Here is a 25,012-nt window from a genome sequence, read left to right as displayed (position 1 = left end):
GAATATTGAGAATATTAGATCATATGCTATCATTAATTTTGAAAGTTAAGTTTACATAAATTCCTTATTCTTTGAAAAATGAATCTTATCCTTTGATAATATGTTCACTAGCTTTTCCATCAGTAGAATCTCAACATCTTCCTTAAGGCTCACTCTCCTGTATCATCTACACTTCAAGCATTTTTCATTAAGACAAATGTGATTAATTTGTGACACGAATATTCTTTCAAGTGAAACTAGTCTTACTCGTGTTTTCCTCCTACTATTTACTCAGTATGTGGCTCCCCTCAGCTCCAGCATCTGGCTTTGCTTCATGTTTTCTATTGCTCAAATGTTGGGCAGCAATAGTCAAGCTGTTTCTGTCTAGTCACATAATCTTGCAAAGAAATGTAGCAGACATGGTGTTCCATGTATAAGTAATATAATATATTTATTAAGTACTTTTTAACATAAAGTATTTTCCCCCATCATATTTGTTAAAAATTTATTAAGACTTTCAAATAAATACCTCATAAATTAAAAAATAAATTATATGAGGCAGCAAATCTTAGTAAAGATTAATTTCCTTATCATTTCATTATTCAAGTATTAGAACACTAAATAAGATTTGTACATATTTAGTCACCAATACATAATTATTTGAAGTTATTTTTTGGAATGAAAACAAATCTATTTTAGTAAAATTCCTGATATATGTTTCAGGTAACAAAATTTAGTCAAATCCAGTATTACTTTATTTTAACTCCCACTTAATTCCTTTATAATCTGTTAACATATTTCCTGACCTCTTAGGAATATTAACAAACTTTTAAATTGTTTTAGAGGATGCTATTCATCTTAGATAAGTTGTGATTAGGTATGTTGACATGGTATATAGTAAGCTCCAGGTATAATTAATGAGGTCGGGAAATAGTTAGAGGAAGAGTAAATATGAAGGAAATTGGGAGACCTTTGCAGGCCTAGTCCCTTAAGTATTCCCTACTTTATTTACAAGCCAGGTCAGCTTGAACTCAGGCAAAGAAGGAAGGATGTCAAGAGTGGCTTAGGGAAACTCAGTGTCTTAAGCTTCTTAGCTTAACCCTAAACCACTCATCTGCCCTTAGAAGCTTTCTGGCTCCCTTGAAACAATCTGATCTAATCATTTAAAGCCGTGCTTTCATGTGTATGCTTTTCTTAGCTTGTCTTCTTGCTTATCTCTAATCTCTCAAATATTGTGATAATAATGAATCCCCCTAACAATCTCAGAGTCAACAATACAATAAATAGTTAAGAGTTAACTGGGTTACTTGAGCCATGCTTCTAGAAGTTCATAATCAACACCAGTAGACATGATTGACTACTTGACTGATTGGAAACATTGCATGCTAAAGAGGTTCTGCACATCATTACTAACAAATACCACATCACTGCTCAAGGGCCAGGACACAATCATACAAATAACTTGGAATCATTATACATAAGCCATTTAGGTTACTGTTTCAGTTCTTCTACAAAATTTCTACAAAATTCCAGTCTTAATTAGACCTGAACACTGTTGAGTCAAGAATTCACATAGTACAAAGGATATCTTACCAGGTATTTTGATTTATATCTCGCTGGACTGAAAATATAAGGAAAGGGCAAGGTAGGAAAATGGCCAGACATAATCTCAGGAATGGAACGATAAGAGAAGCTTTCATCACCATGTTTCTCCCTTCCTTTAGGTAACAATAAATGCTTTTAAGACAGTGGTATAAATATGCTCTTTCTGACTTGAAGTCCTTCTTATTTGTTAAACAGAGTACTTTGAAATATTTAATTTTCACAAGGACAACTGCTTGAAAGCACACAAACGACTAAAAGATGGAGGAGTTGGGGCAGACGAAAACAAAGTCTCATGTTCCATCTCTCCTGGTCCCTGTGATCTGACTCCTGAGCGTTTCCGAAGCAGACAGGAATAGGAAGCAAAGGGTTTGGAGGCACTGTGTAAGGTGAAGAAAACTCTGAAATAAAACAAGAGCAATCCACCGCGAAGAAAGCAAGGATCTCTGCTCAGCTTGCCTTCAACCTCTGCAGTATCCTTGACAGAATCTAAAGAAAGGAACCCAGAAAAGAATAAATGTTCCTTCCAAACCAAAGCCCCGTCTCTCAGAAGACAACATGGAAAGATATAAAAGAGAATAGAGCAATTAGTGATGCAATTTTCCATGTTGTTATGTAGATGGGAAATCTTTGTCTATTTTTATTCATTGTCATGGCTACTTGAATTGCATAGAATGAAATGAGTGAATAGCAGAGAATGAAACAGTTTCAAAAACAGGAGGGTCTTGATATTTCTGTATAGTTACAAAATTTTTAGATTTTACATGCACATACACACAATTATTAATATATATGCATATATATGCTTCAATCTATTATATTTAAGCAATGCTGAGAAATTATTTCAAGTTTGTTAGGTTTCACTTTGTAGGACCAGAATTAATGACAGCCTGCACTTATGAACCTCCAATCTAAAAAACACTGACACTTTTCTGTTCTTTCTGGGAACATCTTACTCTGTCACTAAGATAGCAAGATGCAATAGTCTAAGTAAAGCATGCATTCCATCTATATGCAATGTTTCTCGGTCTGTTGAAAAGTCCTATTTTTGAGTGAATGTATCCTGCTCTACAAATATATTGCAAAATGGGGCTTTGAAATTCGATTAAAAAAAACCTTTATTACTCTCAGAATTAATTTTGCTGCTCTAGTTCAAAGTGTTCTTCTCTCAGTAGATTTCAGGTTTAGTTTGTCAGAAAATATTCTTGGCAATGAATTGCCCTTTCTATGATTCCAGCCAAAAGTAAAAATGATATTGATTTAAGTCAGAAGAATTCTATAGCTAGATGATAGAAATTAGATACACTTCTCACTCAACAACTAAACTTAAGAAAAGGAATGTTATAACCAAATATACATTTTTTAATGATATCTAAGGGAACAGTTCAGAATGTGGCAACTTAGTAGGGATAAATGCACGAATAACTACACTTATGTAAATAGTTAGAAAAATACAGGGGGTAGACAGAGTAGATCATGATACATTGTTTCCTGTGTGTTCATTGCTTTATGATTCTTTAAAAATTTAACTGGTTAAAAAATGAATCAGATCCAAATATTTGGCTCCAAGATTAATATATTTTTTAATTGAGATAGAAGAGAAGAGAGAGAGAAAGAGGTTTTACCAAAATGTTTTATATTTATTTCTGAGGAATATATGCAATTTATAAGGACTTAATGTTTATAGCACTTTTCATTTTAAGAGCATTATTCACATTAAATATAATGTCATAATAGATGCAATAGCATGTTATGCTCATGAGTTGACAGAGAAGTTAATTGGCATACTTCACGTTTATGAGCTCAACACATGCACACATGGATTTGAACACAAGACTGTTCAACATACTAAAATGTCTCCCTTCTCCGTGAGATGATGAGGGACAAATGGAAAGAAACCATTGTCAAAAGTTGTGGAAAGTTGTGTCTTTTCTTTTAGTAAGAATAGGTTTCTATTACAGTTTGCTTTATCGTTATCTATTATAAAGCTAAATTCTATACACAAAGGTAAAGACTTACCAGTGACTTCTCATGTTCACAACATTTTGTTGTGAAAACCTTGTTTCTTGATTTAAAACTATTGGTTAAATTAAATTGCCTTGTCCCAGTTAATGGAGTGATTAGAGATAGGCAGCTTGGAGTTACCTGGTTCATGGAAAGAGGAAGGGGAAAGAAGAAGGAGAGAAGGTAGGCAACTGCCATGAGTGAAGAAGAATCATCAGCACATGGCCAGGAGAAGCAGCAAGTATATAGGGTACACTACTGCAGAGGTAGCCAGGCCTGAAGTTAAAATAGTAGATTACAGGTGACCCTCCAACCCCACTAACTGTCAAAGCCAAATAAAATATGCATAGTCTGAGTCTCGTTTATTTGTAAGCTAGTCAGGGATAAGCTTAAATAGTTTGTACTACAAGTTTCAATGTATTTCTTCCAATAATATACATTAATATCTGACAAATATTATACTCTTCAGCTTTAAAAGAGGATTGGTTTTCCATATAATAGTAACACAATATCAATGGAAGGACATAACAAACTCATAATACATATTTAGTTAACATTGCAAGCTTTATATTTAAAAGGATCAGAATTCTCAAGATTGGATTTCTGTAATGGTCTCCATCTATTGCAAACAGCAGTTTCCTTAATGAGAAGAGTCAGTACTATATTTATGTATAGGGAGTTGTGTAACCCAGGCACAATGTATGCATCTGCAACAAATTTCTGTACCTAAGGCTCAAGGCTCAAGGATTAAAAAGATTTTAACAGCCAGAGATTCAGGGAGTTGCTATGAGATTTTATCTCTTAGGAATGTCAGAAGCAATACCCATAAAGACTCATTAACATGATTACCTTAACATACGCTGAACAAGGACTATGCTAGATTTGCTAAAGTGTACAGAGAAAACTCAAGAAGCCTCAAATTTACCCTATGAATTATGAACTTCTAAAGTATGCTGAGAACTGGAGAAATTGTCTAAGCAAGGGGAAAGCTTGCCAATTGGTTATGCAATATCAACTTGTCAGCCCTGAAAACATATGTAAGAGTCACATTATACAAGCTCCATTTACATAGAGTACATATGTGTAAACATAAGCATATATGTGTTTAACAACAAATATTCTAAAGGGACCATGAATTTGAAAGGGAGCAAGAGGCTTTGGTGATAGAAATGAGAAGGGAAAATGATGTAATTATAACCTCAGAAAAATAAAATAAAAATCATTTTAACAATATATTTGGCAAATAAAATTTATATAATTTATTCTATTACTTTATTTTTTTACTTTTAATTCTAAATTACAAATAATTTTAATAAGGAAATATAGAACTCACCGGGTTGTAAACTTCCATAATCCTAAACTTGTTTAGCAAATATAAAAATAATTTGCCCAAACTAATAATGACAATTGGTTATATAAATATGCATTCTGAAAATTAGAAATTGTTTGATCTCTTTCACAGCAATAAATGAATTGCTATAAATAATCAGAAGTATATGTTAAATGTAACTAGACACATCTATTAAACTGTGAATTTGAAAGTGAGCCAGGAGGTATATATTGAAGGATTTTAACTGAGACTGAGATAACAAATAACTATATTATAATATCAAAAATTAAAGTAATTTTTAATAATATGATTATCTAGAAATACTAAAATCTCATAAATATGTGGAGGAATAGCTTTCATTATTTACTTTTGGAAATCTAACTATAGCACAAACTTTAAGGACAAGGTTATAGTTTCTTATGGTAGTAAACCTGAGGAAAACACACAGGCAATCATAATCATAAAAATTTCCCTTTATTAGCTAAAACTTACAAACAAACAAATGCTGTCCAAAAAAAGCTCATAGAACCTTGACTGATGATTCTCCAGATTATGAAGAGCTGGTCACATTTTAGTAACTGCATGGATGAGGAGAAAAACTGTTCCAAACATTTAGTAGTATATTATTTGGCACTAAAAAAGAAATAAGCTATCAAACAATGGAACAATATAAACAATTTGAAATTCATATTACTCTATGAAAAGAGCCATTCAAAGAACATTACACTTACTGGCTTACATGGGTTATAACAATATGAAAGTCTATTAAAGGTGAAGCTATGAACAAAATAATAAAATGGCAGAATTACTTCAGGAAGAACTGTGTAAGCATAGACATGTCAGGCTAAGGACAGCAAAAGGCAATAAAAAGTATGCATGAAATATTATTTTGGCAGATACCTGACACTGTGAGTGGATAAAGCCTATCAAACACATGATGTGAAGGACATATCTTAAGAAAACCGAAAGAATATAAAAAACATAATGGTCCAATTGCTTGGGTGCATTTCTTGAGCTGTCACTTAGAGTATTGGCCACACCAGACAAGATGTTCATAACAGAAAATCAGTATAAATAGTGATATAAAGTGAGGATAAGAGAACATTAGAAAATACTATTATTTAGTCTTCTCTCTCTCTCTCTCTCTCTCTCTCTCTCTCTCTCTCTCTCTCTTCCTCCTCCTCCTCCTTCTCTCTTTCCTCTTTGGAAGGCTGGGGTGGGGGAAGGAAAGGGTTTATTAAGCTTGCACTTCCACTTTTCTGTTCATCACCATAGTAACTCAAGACAGGAACTCAAACAGGACAGGAACTTGGAGGCAAGAGCTAATGCAGAAGCCAGGGAGGAATACTGCTTACTGGCTTGTTCACACAGGTTTCTTATAGAGCTCAGGACACTAGCTGAGAGATGGCACCATCCACTGATCACTAATTGAGAAATTCCCTTACAGATGGATCTTATAGAGGCATTTACTCAACTGAGGATCTTTTCACTTTGATGACTCTAGCTTGTGTCAAGTTGACACAAAACCAACCAGTATAACAACCATTATACCCTCTGACTATCTTATTAAATGTTAGTTTTAGACACACACAATATATATATATATATATATATATATATATATATATATATAAAGATAGACAGATATAGATATATCTGAATGTTTTGCCTCATGTATGTATGTATGTATGTATGTATGTATGTATGTATGTACAACACATGAAAGCTAGAAAAGGCCAGACCAGGGCAGGATGTCAAATGCCCTAAACTGTAGTTGGCTACACTTGTGAACCACTATGTAGAAACCTGGGTCTTCTGAAAAGCAATAAGTACTTTTTTATTATTATTAAGTATCTTTAAATCTTTTTATAGTACAACCATTATCCTCTCTCAAAAGTTCCTCATCCCATTCCACCTCCCATATCTTCAAGAGGATGCTGTGTCTCCCCTTTCCCCCTCTACCACCACTAACTCATTCTGCCAGGCTTCGCCAGTTCCTGGGCTTAAGTCTATAGACTTTTAAGTGCATCTGCTCTCACTGAGACCAGACATGTCAGTCCTCTGCTGTGTATGTGTTGGCATGAAGGTAAAATGTCCTAAACATGAATCCAGACACTCAGGCTCCAAGATCAAGAACTAATAATAGGGACCTCATGAGACTGCAAAGCTTCTGTAAAGCACTGGATATAATCAATAAGACAAATCATCCACCTACAGATTGGGAAACAAGACTTCAATAACCTCATATCCCATAGAAGGCTAATATTCAAAATACACAAAGAACTCAAGAATCTAACCTCCAAAAAAACCAAACAACCCAATCAAAATATGGGATATAGAAAAAACACAGGGAATTAATAACAGAGGAATCTCAAATGATTGAGAAGCACTTAAAGAAATGTTCAAAGTCCTTAATCATCAGGGAAGTGCAAATCAGAATGACCCTGAGATTGCACTTTACACCAGTCTGAATGGCTAAGATCAAAAACTCAAGTGACAGCACATGTTGGCAGGAATGTGGACAAAAAGGAACACTTCTCCATTGCTGATGGTATTGCAAACTTGTACAACGACTCTGGAAATCAATCTGGTGTTTCTTCAAGAAATTTGGAATAGACCTACCTGAAGACCCAGGTATACCACTCTTCGGCATATACCCAAAAGATGCACCACCATGCCATACTGTGTTCCTAGCAGTCTTGTTTGTGATAGCCAGAAGCTGGAAACAAATCAGATGTCTCACAAAAGAAGAATGGATACTGAAAACTTGGTACATTTTTAAAATGGAATACTCTTCATCTATTAAAAACAAGGCCATTATAAGTTTTTGCAGGCAAATGAATAGAACTAGAAAATATCATGCAAAGTGAGGTAACACAGACCTACAAGGACAAGCGTGGTATGTACTCATTAAAATGTGGATATTACTCAAAAAAGGACAGAATACCCAGGATATGGTCCACAGAACTCAAGGTTAATAAGCTGAAGGGTCCAAGTCATGATGCCTCAGTCCCACTTGGGAGGGAGAAGAAAGCAATCATGGAGTTGGGGACAGAGAAAGGTAGAGACATGGATGCAAGAGGGGAGTAGCAGTAGAAAAAGGGACCATGATCAGGTACTGGGGGTAATAGGAGTGAAGCCCTGAGGATCAGCAGAAAAAAAACGGAAAGAGTCAAACTTGGGAGGTAGGAGGTTTGGGTACCCTCTAAAATGTACCAGAAACCTGGGTGGTGAGAGACTCTCAAAACTCAAAGGGAGGGACCTTACGTGAAATACTCTTCAGTGGGGAGAGGACACTTGGGGAGAGGGAACTTGTAGAGTCTACCTCTAGTAGAAAGACAGGACATCAAGTGAGGGATGAGGTTGCCATTCCACTGTTAAAAACTGAGCAAGAATGGTTTCTGTCTAAAATGCTGCAGGGGCAAAAATGGAGAACAGCCTAAGAGAAAGGAGGTAGAGTAACAGGCCCAACTTGGGATCCCGCTCAAGGGGAAGCTTTAAGACCTGACACTATTACTGATGCTATGGCATGCTTATAGACAGGAGCCTAGCATGGCTGCCCTTGAAGAGCCCCAACGAACAGCTGACTGAGACAGAAGCACATACTTACAAAACAAACAGTGGACTGACTTCGGGCACCCCTGTGGTTTAATTGGGGAAAGCCTGGATGAATTTGAAGGGAGGGCTACCCCACAGAAAGAGGAGCAGTTCAACTAAAACTGCCACACCCCTGAGATCTTTCAGTGAGCCACCGACCATGCAGCATACACTAGGTAGTACTAGGCCCTGACACATACTCTTATTCCTCTTTCCACCTAAAAGGCATTCTAAAATTTACCTTTTACTAAAGCAGCAAGTATATGTAAAATATTCCTGAAGTGCATCTGACATGCTGAAACCAAGAAACCTATTACATACTACCATTTACTTCTGGACAATCTCAACTTTAACAATACGAACCAACCAGAGCTTCCAGGGACTAAACCACTACCCAAAGACTACTCATGGACAGACCCATGGCTCCTACTGCATAGGTAGCAGAGGATGGCCTTGTTGGGCAACAATAGGAGAAAAAGCCCTTGGTCTTACCAAGGCTGGACGCCTCATTATAGCAGAATGTCAGGGAGGGGAGGCAGGAAAGGCGGTTAATACCCTTATAGCGGAAAGGGAAAGGAATGGGATAGGGGCCTTATGGATGGGAAACTAGGAAAGAGAATTACATTTCAAATATAAATAAAAATATCCAATAAAAATATATTTACAAAAGTGAGAATTGGAACTTTCTTCCTATGGTTTGCACTGATACATTTGAAAATCATGTGATAACACTTAAATGTACCTTAACCAGATTGTGATTACTAAAAAGAGTATCATACTCAAATTCATTATCTTCTATTAGTCTAAGAAACTCTGTGCCCAAATCCTCTCATTCATATTTCATATTGTGAAGAATAGTATTCAAATATTAACTTGCAAGACTGAAGGAAGAATTCAAATGAGACGAAAACACTTACCAGAGGAACCTCATGTATACATCTAAGGTCATTGACAAAGTTTCATATAAAATGACAAAAGTTGATCGCAGATATACCCGTCTTTGTGTTAAAGTGAAAGTAAATATTGAACACAGAAATAACATTTGTGGAAATTAAAAAAAAAACGATATAAATCAAATCTCAAGATGGAGAGATTGCTCAGTGGTAAAACTGGCTCCTAATACAGAGGCTGGATTTGATTCTCACCACACACTTGATGGTTCTTAACCATCCCTAACTGTAGCTCATGGTGATCCAATGTCCTCTTCAGTTACCCACGGTGATGGCACTAATATGACACACTGAAACAATTCTTATGAATACATCAAAAATAAAATTTAAAGTGACAAAATGAAAGATAATCTCATAGTACATACAAATCAGTTCATTTAAAAGTGCAACAGTAAAATACAAACACCTCTGCTCATGCAGTGTTATCAGTCTCAGTTATTGCATTTCACTTAGTAAGGCACAACCTTCTTACTATGTTTTTATTTCTGATACTATTCTATTATAGAATGTCACCCACATTCCTACTCTGCAAACTAGAAGGCTAGCTGAGAAGATAAAAGGATATGTTGCACAGCATGTAACATGAGATTAAATCCCCAACATCTATTTAAAATGCTAGATATCCCAAGTAGAGGCAACTGCTTTAGTAATAGCATCTTTCTTTCCTGTAGTTCAAGAACCATACGAAGACCAAGCTACACATCTACTTCATATGACTGGGGAGTCCTAGGTCCAGCCAGTGTATATTCTTTGGTAGTAGTTTAGAATCTGAGAGTCCAAAAGGTAGCAGGTGGCAGAAGGATTGTAGGAGGGGATAACTGTGATGGGGGCAGTGAGCAGGATATAAATTGAATAAGAGAAAGGATAAAATTAAGTTTAAAAATTGCCAGGTACAGTTGTTCAAGCTTGCCTGTCCAGACCTAGGGATAGGATTCAAAACAAGTTGAACACTGGTGCTTACAGGCTACTAGCTCAGGTCAAGGTTCAATGCAAGAGTTCCTATTAAGAGAACAAGATGGAGAATGATAGACCAAATCAGCTGACACTCTCCTTACATTTCCCATGTATACATTCATCACATATGAATACCCATGTAAGCATACGCTGTGCACACATCAAGACACACATGTTCATATTCTCTCTCTCTCTCTCTGTCTCTCTCTCTGTCTCTGTCTCTCTCTCCCTCTCCCTCTCTTTCTCTCTCCCCCACACACACAGTCAAAGACAGACACAGACACACATAACTTCACAGATGCACACACACAAACACACACACACACACACACACACAAACACACATTTTGAAAAGTTTTATTATTTCCATAGTAGGTGACTGAAGACATACTAATACTATACTTCAGCCATATTTTCACTTATTTACAATTGAATTGAAAGCACGAATACATGAATATATTAATCTTTTTGTTATAGGCAAAAATTGACCTACATACAAATTTGAATGCAAATTTTGTACTTTTATTCATGGGATTATATTTGAGTTTAACTCTTATCTTCAATCCTGTGTTTATTTAATATAGCAGATTATGTTGTGGAAAGAAATGTAAAGTTATCAAAACCTTCTTCATACCTTTTGACAATGAATTTTCAGAAGGAGAAACAACATAGCATAGGAGTCATTCATAACTCTGTCAATAAATAACAATATATTGTTTTTATTTTGATAATATCTAATTCAGTGATTATCAATCTTCCTAGTGCTGCAACTTTTAATACACTTAAGACAGTTCCTCATGTGGTGAGACCCAACCACAAAATTATGTTTGTTGTTACATTACTGTAATTTTGCTACTGTTGTGAATCATTATGTATAATTTTTAGAGATGGGAGTTTGTCAAAGGAATAACGACCCAAACCTTGACAATATCTGATCTATATTTAAGATGTCTTGTAACATATTAGGTGGTTCTAATGTTCATCCCTTTTAGTATATATGAGTATACAGATCACTAATATAAGCCTTGCATCAATCCCCAAATAGATTGCGTGTATTTGTCTTATGTAGTGTTGTTGAATATACGAACAAGTTTAACACTACGTTGTCATCTTCAGGGTGCAAGACAGAAGGAAAAAGCAGGTTGCCTGCATGAAAGAAAGGTCATAGTGCATTTCAAAACTGTGTCTGAAAGTGATATGGGCACCAGGACCACTTTTGTCCTATAATCAGCTTTTATATTACGTCTTGTTTATTCCTATGAGAGTTCATAGTCAAAAAAGGGGGAAAAACATGCTTCAGAATTTAAAATGCACTCCCTGCATGCAGATTGACACTAATTCTATCATTTTACTTTCTGTTCTCCTGTACTGTTTTTTAATATAAACAATAGCTAATCCTCTCTCTTAGCTTGATTCTGTTTGCTTTTTCTGAGAGTACAATACTTGAAAAGCAACATCAGTGAGAATCATTGTCTTGAACACAATTATTTGAGAATAATGCCAAAATAAGTTTGTTAGATTCTTTGTGATGGTCCCCCTTAGCATGCAAACTTTAAATTTCACTAAATAACTGTAGCTATTAAAAGTTAAATATTTATATACATTAACAAATTCAAAGAATGAGAAGCAGAGCATATGTTTATTTGGCTTTGGAAATAGACTTTTTACAGACTGTAAAAGTTTCTGTTTTTTTTTTTTGGGGGGGGTGGCACTAGAAAAATGTCTGAAGCAGTATTTATGCCTTCCAAACAGAACAAATGCAGGGAGAAGGCAGCATCACCTTGTTGTGCTTCACGGATTATAACACGGGGAGAAAGAGCCCCCTAATGGTTCAGAGAGCTACAGAAATAGTGGCAAACATGCTTTCTCAATTTTTCTTTCAGCGTGGTTAAAATAGGTAATCAGGAGAGACATCTGATACTCTGGGAGTTAATGAGAAGGTGAATAAAAGGTCAACTCGACATCTCTCACAAACGCAAAGAGAGAAGAGAAAATGCAGATAAACTGATTGAGTAAACTGCCCACCTCAGGCTCCAAATGACCCTCTAGGTGTCTCACTGCCAGGACACTAGTCTCCCTTGTTCTTGTTTGCAGAGAAAAAAAAATACAGAATGCAGGAGTGGGGGGCATGCTAATTAAATAACTGGAAATTGAAGTGCTGAATTAATAAGAACTCTCTTGTTCCAATAATTAACTATTTCCTGATAACTTCATGGGACATCAAATATTCTAATAGAAATTGCAAATTTGTAAGATATAATTGAAGAATAAAAGTAATATTGAAAGTGCTGGAAGAACATGTGCACACATGGAAGGTACAGGGGTAAAGATACTATTTCAAAAAGTTTTTAAGAGAAGAATGTGGTTCTTATAGAAACATACTATAAATATTTATTTATACTCATATTACAATTTAAATGAGCACAGGAAAAGATATAATGCAATTGAAAATTAGTCTCTTTTATAGAATCATACAACATAATCAATAAAGAAGTAGGAAAACTGTACTATAAAGTCAGATTTGTACATTGTTGTGAGAAAATTAAGTTTAGATAAACATACGGTATTGTTAAAACGTATAAATCATTTAGTTGTAACTAAGTTATGTCTTTTTAGAAGATAAATCAAATAATTCACATAAGATGAAATAATACTACTGACAATTTTTGATGTACTCCCCAGAAAGCCTAATTGACACAGGATGATGACAGCAGTAATGGATATAGCAAATTTAAAAACAAGCACTAAGATTCTGCTAAAGATAACCCTATTGCATCAATAATAGTATGTGCTAGCAAGACTTCAGTTCCCGTTTGGTAATAGATTCTCAATAATAATATTCAAAAGAAAACATACATTTTTATTAAGTGACTCAATTTCAAATTACTAACAATATCCCATAGCAACACGATATAAATATAGAGTTAGAGATAGAGAGATAGAGTGATAGAGTTACGTAGCTCTGCCAACCTATATTTTATGTAATTTCTATTCCCATTATTATTATTCTCTTGTGGTATTGTCCTGATCAATAGCACTACCCAAGCATCTAAATGTATAACTGAAAGACAATGTGAAAATGGGAAAAGATAATGAAGAAATATGTTTTGCATATGTGATTTTTAAAATAAATCTAAATTGTGATTAAAAAGCACAAATATTACAGTCAGACTATGTGACGTTCTTCACTTCAAAAATTTTATTCCCAAGAGGCTCAGAAATCTTATAACTATTTTAAAAATGGAATAGCATACTAAAAAGTTTTGATCCCATAACATATAGTGGTATATTCTCTGATAAAAGGATCAAGCTAGGGAACCTCACTCCAAAGGACAGAAAAACTCTTACCGTATGTTAGCTGCTCATTGATCTGAGAGTAAACACCCTTACACATTAATATCACAAATCATTTTACTTCCCACAAGCAAGAAATGAACCCCTTTCATCCCTCTGTTATCTCTTTGCAGTTAATATTTTGACCCACACCCTAAGGTCAGTCATCTCTCTCAGACTGCATTGCTCCAGCCATTATGCCTGTTCCATTCCAACAATTTCTTGAGAATTCAACTTGTAAAACCCTGCTCCCAGAAGAACATTTCATATTGGAAAGACCGCATGTTTTCACAGGCCCTTTGCCTGCACAAACCATCTCTGACACTTTAAATATTAATGGATAGGACTGCAGCTGAGCAGCGAGTCCAGAATGTCTAAGCTTCTCAGGATTCAAATTTCCTTCCCTTGTACAGGACTCTTTCAAGAACAAACACAACATAAATAGCCATAATAATAGGGCAGTCTAATGTCACATTGTTGGGACATAGCTTGCTTACTCTGAAAAGTTAAAGCTGAACTAAGAAGATAGATTTCAGAGAGAATTACCAAATGAAAAACAGATAGTAGCTTCTCTATCTGCATCAAATTGAAACTTACGGTTCAGTCAGTAGCAGTCTTTCTCATTATGTTATAGAAGTTACTTAACAGCAAAAAAAGAATATTACTGAACATGTTTTAATCCTGGCACAAGAATGTCCTTACGATTTTAAAGAAGGATTTGGCTGAATTCTTGTGTATATGTGGAGAGTGCACTGCATAAACATGTGATGATTTTATCAAAAAGTGCATGCACTTGTGGAAAACCTGGAAATATATTCATTAAAACATATGCCATTTTACTTTACAGATTTGACTCTGATGCTCTACTGCAAATTCAGTTTTCAAAGCAAGCTTAGCTACTATGTATCATACTGTGGCTGTCTAAAAGGAAGCACATGGAAAAAATGGTAATAATTTCCTTACCTGGAGCATGCAACTGTTCTCTTTGCAATGTAGAAATGAAGAGGTGCTGGGTTAGGGCTTGATTTTTGTTTTCTCTTGAAATCTGCTTTAATGCTGCACGAGTGTGTTGAGCTATTCCAAGGTGAAGTCTGTTATTTCTCGCTGGCTCTCAGAGCTGACATCCTTTTGTAAAAGAAAAAGCAGTCAGTAAGTTGTTGACTGAGGCAGCTGGGAAGCAGGATTATCCGGCACCAGCAGCAACAGAGCAATTCTCTCTCTCTCTCTCTCTCTCTCTCTCTCTCTCTCTCTCTCTCTCTCTCTCTCTCTCTCCCCCTCTCTCTCTGTCTCTCTCCCTGATGCTCACTCAGCTCTAAGTCTTAGCTCCTGCTGCTGCTGTGTAATCAATCTAGCCTGTCTGAAGCTAATAGTCCCCTATTTAACCAGCCAATCAATAGCAAGGATCCCAATGCTAGTCCCAGGAGCCTTTTCCAAGTGTGGTACAAACAATAAGAGTTTTGCCAGCAGTTTAGCCAAGTATTTTTCATTATTTTATCTCCCTTAGCAATAGGATTTGAGAGAACAGAGGCTCAAAGCAAGCTTAGTGTTATTACAGATTTTTGCATTTAAAACTTTAACCCTTTCTTTCCAACTGATAGAAATTTAATATTATGCATATTCACCATTTCTTTCATTATTTGAGACATGTTGCAGAATATCAATGAGTAAATACAATCTTTTGAACTCCAATATATACAATCAGTAGCACAGCTGCCTACAGTGGAATCTGCTTTGGGCTAGAAACAACAATGCCTCCAGCAACCTATGTCTTAGATCAGTTAAAGAACACCCAGTATTTTGAATGATGTGAGTTATCCATTTTGTTCTTGAAAAACCATGATCAATATTTTTGTTTCTCATAAAAATGACAGATGATATTTGTAGATATTTTTGAAACAAGAGATGAGTCAGATGGCAGTGTATAAAATATTTTTGAGAGCATAAATCTACAAATAGATCTCAGAGGGAATCAAATAGAACATCTCACACATAGCTCAAACCTTCAAGGTTAAGAAGATTTTCTTCTTAAAGTGACACTTTTCTTGCTCAGCGGCTGTGACTGGCCATAATAAAGAAATACAAAATAAGCCTTGGGAGAACAGACTGTGCATTCATTTCCCACATGCTGCCAAAAAATGGGAGATCAAAGAAAATAAGGCAAGAGAACATAGACTCATAGTACAACTTTGCAATTCTTTTTCAAGTTCTCATACAAGAGTGACCATTTTCCTCACTGTAATCCTTCTTGATCAACCAAGCCTTTGGTGGACCACAACCACTACACATATGAAAAAAGTGCTATACTATAATTTAGTTCCAACAGGTATTAAATTTCAAACAGTAGTTTCTAACTTCAATGCCAATGAATACAGTTACGGTGTTCAATGCTTGCTACATGTCTTGAAGATTAAGGGAAAAGAGGCCATAAGATATATATATATATATATATATATATATATATATATATATATATATATATATATTCTTTATTAACATACAAATAGTAATGTAGCATCTACTTGAAGAATGGTTTCTAGATTTACTTGACTCAATTCAGAAAATATTAGGCAATTCATTTTTTCCAACATCTGCTTTTACTAACAAGTAATGAACTAGTGTAAGAAGAGTCATCATTATGACCTTGGTAATTTTGGTGTATTTTGCTCTAATTAAGCAGATAGGAACGTATAGGCTTGTGGGTACTAAGGAATTATCAAGTTGTCATATACAAGGGAGAAAGATTTCCTTCATTAAGAAGTAACTTATAGAGCAACAAGTACCTAAGGAAGAGATGATTATGCCTCATAACAGAAGAATAATCTTGTCATACATAGCACAGCATTTTTAAAATAAGAAAAGAGCCATAAATTTCAATAATTCTCCCATTTTTTAGAAAATACTTTACAAGTGGAATAAAATATGATAGGGAAGTAACAACAAAAGAAACAACAGAAGGGGCGAAGAAGTTGTATTGGGGAGGGCATTTAGTGGATGAATGCCAAATATAACACTTATGACAAAGGACAGAAGAACAAAAAAAGAAGGCAAGGATAGAAAGTGTGGAGTAATTTTAATGCTCAGCAAAGAGTGACTGGGTAAATGGCATTATTTTCAAACAATCTTAGCACACAGCTCAATAGGAAACTTGGCAAAGCAAAATGATTTGTTTCACTCACTTGAGGTCCACATGAAAACATACTGTTTACCAGGTGTACCAAATGGCATAACCTCCAACTCTGGGGTATACATGAGCAGAATTGAAATGATATGGAAAAATCTGAAGAAACACTGTAGATGTCTTTGAAACCTTTTATGGACTGTTGACACGTGGAGAATTTCACATTTCCATGTGCTGATCAGTATCTGAAATAAAGTGGATGATAAATGTCACCTGCACATGTATTTTATGTTTCTTTATCAAAATGTACTTCAATTAAATTATATTTAACTTTATCTTTTTTGTTATTATCCTCATTTTTCTACTCTATTATTAGCTGAATGATAGAAACAAACAACTAATTTTCAATGAGTTTCCTGAAAATTATGTTTCTTTTAAAATCTGATATAGCAGTGGACTGAAATATATTATTCAATGTAAAATGAATGAATAATTACTGTTTAGAGTAATGAGATGATCAGGGTATGATAGTTTGTGAGTTAAATGGTACACAAGGCTTCCAATTGTTACCTAGGAATTTCAGGTTTCAGTGTCACTGGGGAAGGAACCCTGTCTTAATCAACTTTAGTCCTGCAGTGACCAGGCTGGCCCTACTCTAAATGACTATGTATTGTGTAAAACTGTGTAAAGCTTAAGGCTTCCAGCATCTGCATTACATGAAGCAGAATTTGGCTGCAGTTGTATTGCAAATGCAGAGGCATGCTGATTCTGAATCATGTTGTCATTTGTCTCCAGTGCCAAACATGAGGAACTCAGACTTATGCCTAAAGATAAGAAGATATCACCAGATGAACATGTTAAGTATATTGGGAGTATTGAAGCACATAAGTATATTAAAATCATAAAAGAGGTAATGTCCAGCTCCATGCAGAGAACTTGGAACTGAGTTTTCATTTCAACATCTGCACAGAGCAGTTCAACCCTTGTCCCTCTCATTTGGTACTGATGTGAACATACCAAACCCTAACCCCCACACACAATTAAAAATAAAATAAATCTTTTAAAAATAAAACAAGCACATAAGGAAGAGAAGATCTGAGAACTAACTTAACACCTATAGTGATAAAGGAAAAAGAACCAGGTGCAGACTCCATTAGAAGAAAGGTAGCCAGCCAACACTGTGCAGGCAATTGTTGTGCCATTGGCCACACTGGCTTGTTGTCTCACCATTCAGCTTGGGTATGAACATAACCACAGGGAAGGAACTCCTGACTGTCCCCAGGCCTTCAAACCATTATTCACATAGATTGGTAGATCCCACTAAAATTCCTCTTTGTCTCTTTACTGAGTTATTTATCTAGATCTATTCTGTATCTTACTTCTGAGATATGCTGTTCACCCTGTTCAGCATAGGCTTTTCTTAGTCAGGCTTACAGATGAAACAGGCAAGCCTACAACTCTGTTCCAAATGCTACTAGCATCTCAACACTCGATTTTTATAGCTGATCTGATCACCATCAATAACTCTTTGTGTCTTTATCAGCTCACTGCCTCTGCCACCTTAAGGACTGTTTGATGTTTCAATGCTATTCAACATTTTTGAAGTCTTGGTAACAAATAGATTTATTCATATATATGTATAATATATATATATATATATATATATATATGTGTGTGTGTGTGTGTGTGTCTGTGTGTGTGAATTTAGAAATATATATCTCAGAATTTAAACAATTATATCAAGTATAGTTTAATTTTTTTTGATGTTTGAGTGTTAATATTAGTAATGACCACTGCAGTAAAATATTAACATAATATGCTAAGTCATAAAAATTGTTTCAGATCCACTCTAGAGATTTCATAGAATAGATTTCAAGTGAAATACACTTTAGTAATGCAGAAACATGCATATGAAGAAATTAAAATTGCAGGCCCATAGAAGAAAGAACATTTGATACTTTTACATACTTCTAAGGGTAAGGGTCTCCAAATCAATGAGATAAACAGCCATGTGAAAGAATTAAAGAGTGTAATTACATTGAAATTCATTACATGCCAGTCTGCTCCTTTTTATCAGATACTTAGTTTTCTCAATAAATAATTTAAAAATAGACAAAGAATATGCTCAAAGACAACTGATTGGAGTTAAAGACTAAAACTTACACTCTTGCTTAGTGTAGACACTGAGGAAGGACGAGAAAATAAGAGGGAACAGGAACTTTATATTTTCTCTATTAGAAATAAAAGGTAGCTAGCTCATTAACAGGAATGTGAGAACAACTCTGTGGTAGTTTGAAGAATAAAGGCCCTCAAAACTTCCTTGTTGTAATGTTTAATTACTAGAAAATGGCACTTTGAAAGGATTAGAAGGATTAGTAGGTATGACCTTGTTGAAGGAAGTATGTCACTGGGGGTGGCTCTTGAGATTTGAAAACTTCCTTCTCAGCTATGTCTCCACATGCTCCTGGCTATAGATCAGGATGTTGCTCTCAATCACTGCTCCAGTGCTTATCTGAAAACTGTCATGCTTCTCATCCTGCTATCTTCATCTCATGCTGTGAAATTGTAAGCGAGCCTTCCAACTCAATGCTTTCTTTCATAAGTGTGGTCCTAGTCCTAATGTTTCTTTAAAGCAATAGAACAGTGATTAAGACAAAGTACTGCAGGGATTTCAGGTATACAAGTCCAAACTCCATTAATCAGAATTAGTTTTTCTGCTTGTTCATTTTAGTACTTATCCTCGGCTGGTCATCCTTATCAGAAAACATGGTTTCTTTTCAAAAGATAGATTTAAATTCAGATAACCCTTTCAGTTTTTCATTACATGGAAATACTGTCTAGTTCTATACACCAATATACTATTATGATTCCCTATCTACCAAAAGATACAGGTAGGTCTAGATAGTACCGGTGAAGTGGAAGGTTGCAGAAGGGATTTCTTATTATTTGTAAGCCTGCCTGAGCTCAGTTTTCACAAGTGATGTAGCATACTTAAGACCCAATGCCAATATTCTTCATAAGTGTTAATATTCAGGGATAAGAAGCTTATATAATAATATAATTTAGATATTGATTTGGGGATTGTACCAGTTCACTCATTTTTGTCAATTCATGACAAGCTAGTGTCTTCTAGGTAAAGTAAACTCAATTGAAAAAAAATCAGCTCGGGTTTGGCCTCTATGTAATTCTCTGTACATTCTCTTGAATAATGATTAATGTACAAGAACCTACCTCAATGTGGGCAGTGCTATCCCTGGACAGTTGTTACCAGGAAGCAACTGAGCAAGCCATGGAGACCAAGTCAGGTTAATAAACAGCACTCTTCCACAGCCTTGACTTTAGTTCCTGCCTCTGGATTTCTAACATGAGTTCCTACCATAACTTCTCTTCATGTAAAGTTAACCCTTTACCATGATGCTTTGATATTTTTCTCTTATTACAACCATAGAAAGCAAATTACGGTTGGTTTATTTTTTTGTTGTTGTTGCTGGGTTTTCTTTCTCTTTCTCTTTTTCTTTTCTTTTTTTTTTTTTTTGGAGCACGTACAAAAATTAAAATCAATGGCTTTGGTTCTACAAAAGTAGCAGAAATGGGAACGCTACAAATCTGTAATCCCAACATCGCTTACCCAATGGACAAATAATTGTAAGTGAAAAAGCTGATCACAAAATGGTTTTAGAAATTTCAAGTTTGTTGATAGTGTACAACTTGCAGCAAAGTGTTGAAAGGTAAATTTCATTTGATTCATTTAAAAATTCCTACTACAGTCAAAATAATGATTGCAAAACCATTAGCCCTATGACAAGTAGACATTCATGCACTACTAGAATCGCTTATATGCAGCCTATGCTGCAGCCAGTGCTGAGAAAGAAACTATTTTCAATGTTTAAATATCTGTCCCTTGATTTCTGATATTTCTTTAAAGAGAAACTTTATTTTTAAGTCTTCTGTAAAAACGTCTCTATATTTCTGCACTTTTGCATGTTCCATCCTTAAATCAAGTGTCTGTCAGAAGATTAAGTTGTGTGACCTTTCCTAACTCAACAATTATATTATCTTTATATGAGAAAGAGATGTTGAAAATATCAATAATCACAGAAAACATAAATTGGTAAAAAACAGAAAATCTTCAAACAGGGCAGACAGTAAGTTTGAACTGATTTTATATTGCTTCATTTTTACTTGCCTGTTTAAAGAAGGCACATAATACTGAACTTTAAAACACAGTGCAAAAAGAAGTTGATTTTAATTTCAGAATTGCAAAATTACCATATTTAAATGCTCAGGTTCAGAAAAAAAGGGAAAACAAATTTAAAAAGTAGTAATAGATGTAAAAAAAAAAACTCAGAGTACTATAGTCCATTAAAATAAAATAAAAAAACAGTTAAAGTTAAAACCAGACTATGCTCAAGAGACAGATAGCAGATCTAATAACAAGTAAGTAAGCCAAGTTCCCTGAAGCCCTAAAAATAATAGAAGACATGAGCAACATACATCTAGAAACATGCAAATATGAAGAAGTAGTAAAAAACTTAAAATAATCTAAATGAAATACATAATATCGATCTTAGGAATAAAGATGCAGAGGCTCTGGTAGATCAATCATATAAATAAATAGCAGATAATACAAGAAAAATTAGAGAATGAAATACAGTACAATAATTTAATAAAGGGAAATGTGAAGCATGGTCCAAGAGAAAAAAGCACAATGTGCATAACATAAAGTCTTTTAAAATATACTAAATATAACTTTCTTTCATTTTTCCAAATTCGATGAAATACATGGGCATAAACCTCAAGCTTGACTTCAATATAAGTATACAACTTGACAGTCCAGGGAATCTGATCAAGATAAAGGCTTTAGAAAAAAGACAAGTAGAATAAAGAAGGCAATGCAGAATTGAGTAGAACAAATGAATTCAATGATTAAAAAATAAGAAAAAAATTAATGCAGTAATAATTTGTCATTAATAAAGTCATCAAACTTGGTAAGAACTACATTGACTCAGAAAAAGATATAGAATACATAAAAAAAAATCAAAGTTTTCCTAATGAAAATGAGAACTAAGGTAAATAAGCAGAGGGTATTGAATGACTTCTTCCTAGAAACTCAGAGTCTACCTAGGTCATAGGGCAAGGAGAAGTTATGGAATATAAATATGATTTATAAAGTAATTGGATATGGCATAATATATAAACACCAAATCTACACAATCATTGAGTCCAGAAAAGTTACATGCCATTTAAGCAATACCTAGCAAACTTTCTTCATTTTTTAAGACAAGGTTGAGACCAAACCTGAAATGGTTTCTAAAAGGAAGACTAGCAACAGGATGGTTTATATGGATTTTTGTATAAGATTATCTTCAGTATGATATTTGGAAACTGAATAGGGCCTGATCATATATTAAAACCTAACTGAATTTATTTGTAGAAAGTGAAAATGTTTAAATATATAAAAACTGAGCACTATAATACCCCATATTAGTATAATTTTTTTTAAATAAAGGTATTACATATTCAATTCCTGCATAATAAAGAATGTAGGGCTGGAGAAATGGCTCAGTGGTTAAGAGCACTGATTGCTCTTCCAGAGGTCCTGAGTTCAATTCCCAGCATCCACATGGTGGCTTACAACCATTTGTAATTGGATTTGATGCTGTCTAATGGTTTGTCTGAAGACAGCAACAGTGTACTCACATGAATTAAATAAATAAATAAATAAATAAATAAATAAATAAGAATGTCTTGTAGATCCTAAAAGAACACAAATGCCAGTCCAGAATACTATAACAAGCAAAACTCTAAATTACCATAGATAGAAAAATCAAGATATTCCTGACAATATTAAATTTACACATTATCTTTCCACAAATTCAGCCCAACAAATGTTGATAGAAAACTTCAACACAAAGAAGGAAACTATACCTTAGAAAAACAAAGAAAGTAATCTTTCAAAAAAACCAAAAACAGACAGTCACACAAACTTAACTCTACCTCTAATGACAAAAATAACAGTAAGCAACAATCATTTTCCTTAATATCTCTAAATATCAAATGTATTCAATTACCCAATTAAAAGACATAGACAAACAATGAATAGGTAAACAGAACTAGCATTTTGATGCACATAGGACGTGCACCTCTGTGACAAAAGCAAATAACCTCTGAGTAAAAGACTGGGAAAAAATATCCAAGCAAATGGTCCCAGGAAACAAGCTGGAGTAGGCATTCTAATATAGAATAAAATGGATTTTAAACAAAACTTATCAAAAAAAAAAAGGAAGTACAATTCAAACCCAACAAAGGAAAAATCTACCAAGATGAACTCTCAATTCTGAACATCTATTCTGCAAATGGAAGGGCAGCAACCTTCATAAGAGAAACTTCACTAAAACTCAAAGCACACATTTCAGTTCATATAATAATATTGGGAGACTTCAACACCCCACTCTCAGCAATGGCCAGATCATGGAAGCAGAAACTAAATAGAGATACAAGGAAACTCACAGAGGTTGTGAACCAAATGGATTTAACAGACATCTATTGACCATTTCATCCTAAAACAAAAGAATATAACTTCTTCTCAGCACCTCATGGTACCTTCTCCAAAACTGAACATATAATTAGTCACAAAACATGCCTCAACAGATACAAGAAGGTTGAAATATTCCCATGAATCCTATCAGATCATCAAGGACTAAAGTTGATCTTCAATAACAGTAAAAACAACAAAAAGCTCACATACACCTGGAAGGTGAACAATGCTTTACTCAATGATAACTTGGTCAAGGAAGAAACAAAGAGACTTTTTAGAATTTAGTGAAAATGAAGGCACAAAATACCCAAAGTTATGGGACACAATGAAAGAATTGCTAAACGGAAAACTCATATCTCTGTGTGCTTCCAGAAAGAAAATGGAGAGAGCACACACTAGCAGCTTGACAGCACAACAGAAGCTATAGAACAAAAAGAAGCAAAAACACCCAAGAGGATTAGATGGCAGGAAATAATGAAACTCAGGGATGAAATCAACAAAAGAAAAACAAAAGACTATACAAAGAATCAACAAAACATAAAGCTGGTTCTTTGAAAAAATCAACAAGATAGATAAAATGTTTTTACCAGTCTAACCAGAGGGCATAGAGAGAAGCCAAATTAAAAAAAAAATCAACAGATCCTACAACAAAACCCTATTCTCTAGTTTTACAAAACTGGAAAACCTTGATGAAATGGACAGTTTTCTAGCCAAATACCTGGTACAAAATTTAAATCAATATCAGCAAATCATCTAAACAATCCTGTAAGCCCTAAAGAAATAGAAGCATTCATAAAACATCTCCCAACACCCCCCCCCAAAACAAACCAGGACCAGATGGGTTTAGTTCAGAATTCTCCCAAACCATCAAAAAAGAACTAATACCAATATACTTTAAACTATTCCACAAAATAGAAACAGAAGGAACACCACATTATTCATTCTATGAAGCTAAAATTATGCTTATACTTAACCACACAAAGACCCAACCAAAAAAAAGAGAATTTCAAACAATTTCCCTCATGGATATCAATATCAAGATACACAATAAAGTTCTTGCAAACAAAATTCAAGAACAAATCATACGATCATTTATCATGATCAAGTGGGCTTCATTCCAGGGATGTAGAGATGGTTCAATATATGGAAATCCATCAATATAATCCACTAAGTAAACAAACTCAAAGGGAAAAAACACATGATCATCACAGTAGTTGCTAAAAAAGCCTTTGACGAAATAAACACACCTTCATGCTAAAGTCTTAGAAAGATCAGGAATTCAAGGCCCTTGCTTTAACATAGTAAAAGCAATATACAGCAAACGAGTAGCCCACATCCAAGTAAATGGAGAGAAATTTGAAGCAATCCCACTGAAATCCTCTCTCCCTACATGTTCAATATAGTGCTTGACTTCCTAGCTAGAGAAATCAGACAACAAAAGGAGGACAAAGCAACGCAAATTAAAAAATAAGAAGTCAAAATATCACTATTTGGAGATGATATAATATTATACTTCAGTAACCCCCAAAATTCCACCAGAGAACTCTTAAACCTAAGGAATAACTTCAGCAGAGTGGCTGTATATAAAATTAGCTCAAACAAATCAG

The 25,012-nt window shown here is 34.6% G+C and overlaps 1 protein-coding gene across 2 annotated transcripts in view; it reads right to left on the bottom strand.

Annotated features, from left to right (window-relative positions):
* Positions 1–15,146, bottom strand: part of Cdh18 (cadherin 18) — a 1,002,040-nt gene extending 986,894 nt beyond the window's left edge. The window contains exons 1-2 of one of the 2 annotated variants that reach the window (XM_017591202.3): positions 15,056–15,146; positions 14,713–14,874 (exon numbers count right to left, since the gene is read on the bottom strand). The gene's annotated coding sequence lies outside the window, so the exon portion shown is untranslated. Of the gene's footprint in view, positions 1–14,712; positions 15,019–15,055 lie in introns of those variants that run through there. The other variant, XM_017591201.3, reaches the window with a different exon arrangement.
* Between the last annotated feature and the right edge of the window lie 9,866 nt (positions 15,147–25,012).

The sequence above is a fragment of the Rattus norvegicus genome, chromosome 2 (genome assembly GCF_036323735.1).
Source record: "Rattus norvegicus strain BN/NHsdMcwi chromosome 2, GRCr8, whole genome shotgun sequence".
Classification (NCBI taxonomy): domain Eukaryota; kingdom Metazoa; phylum Chordata; class Mammalia; order Rodentia; family Muridae; genus Rattus; species Rattus norvegicus.
Note: the sequence above shows the minus strand (reverse complement) of the source record. Positions and strands in the feature narration are given on the sequence as shown.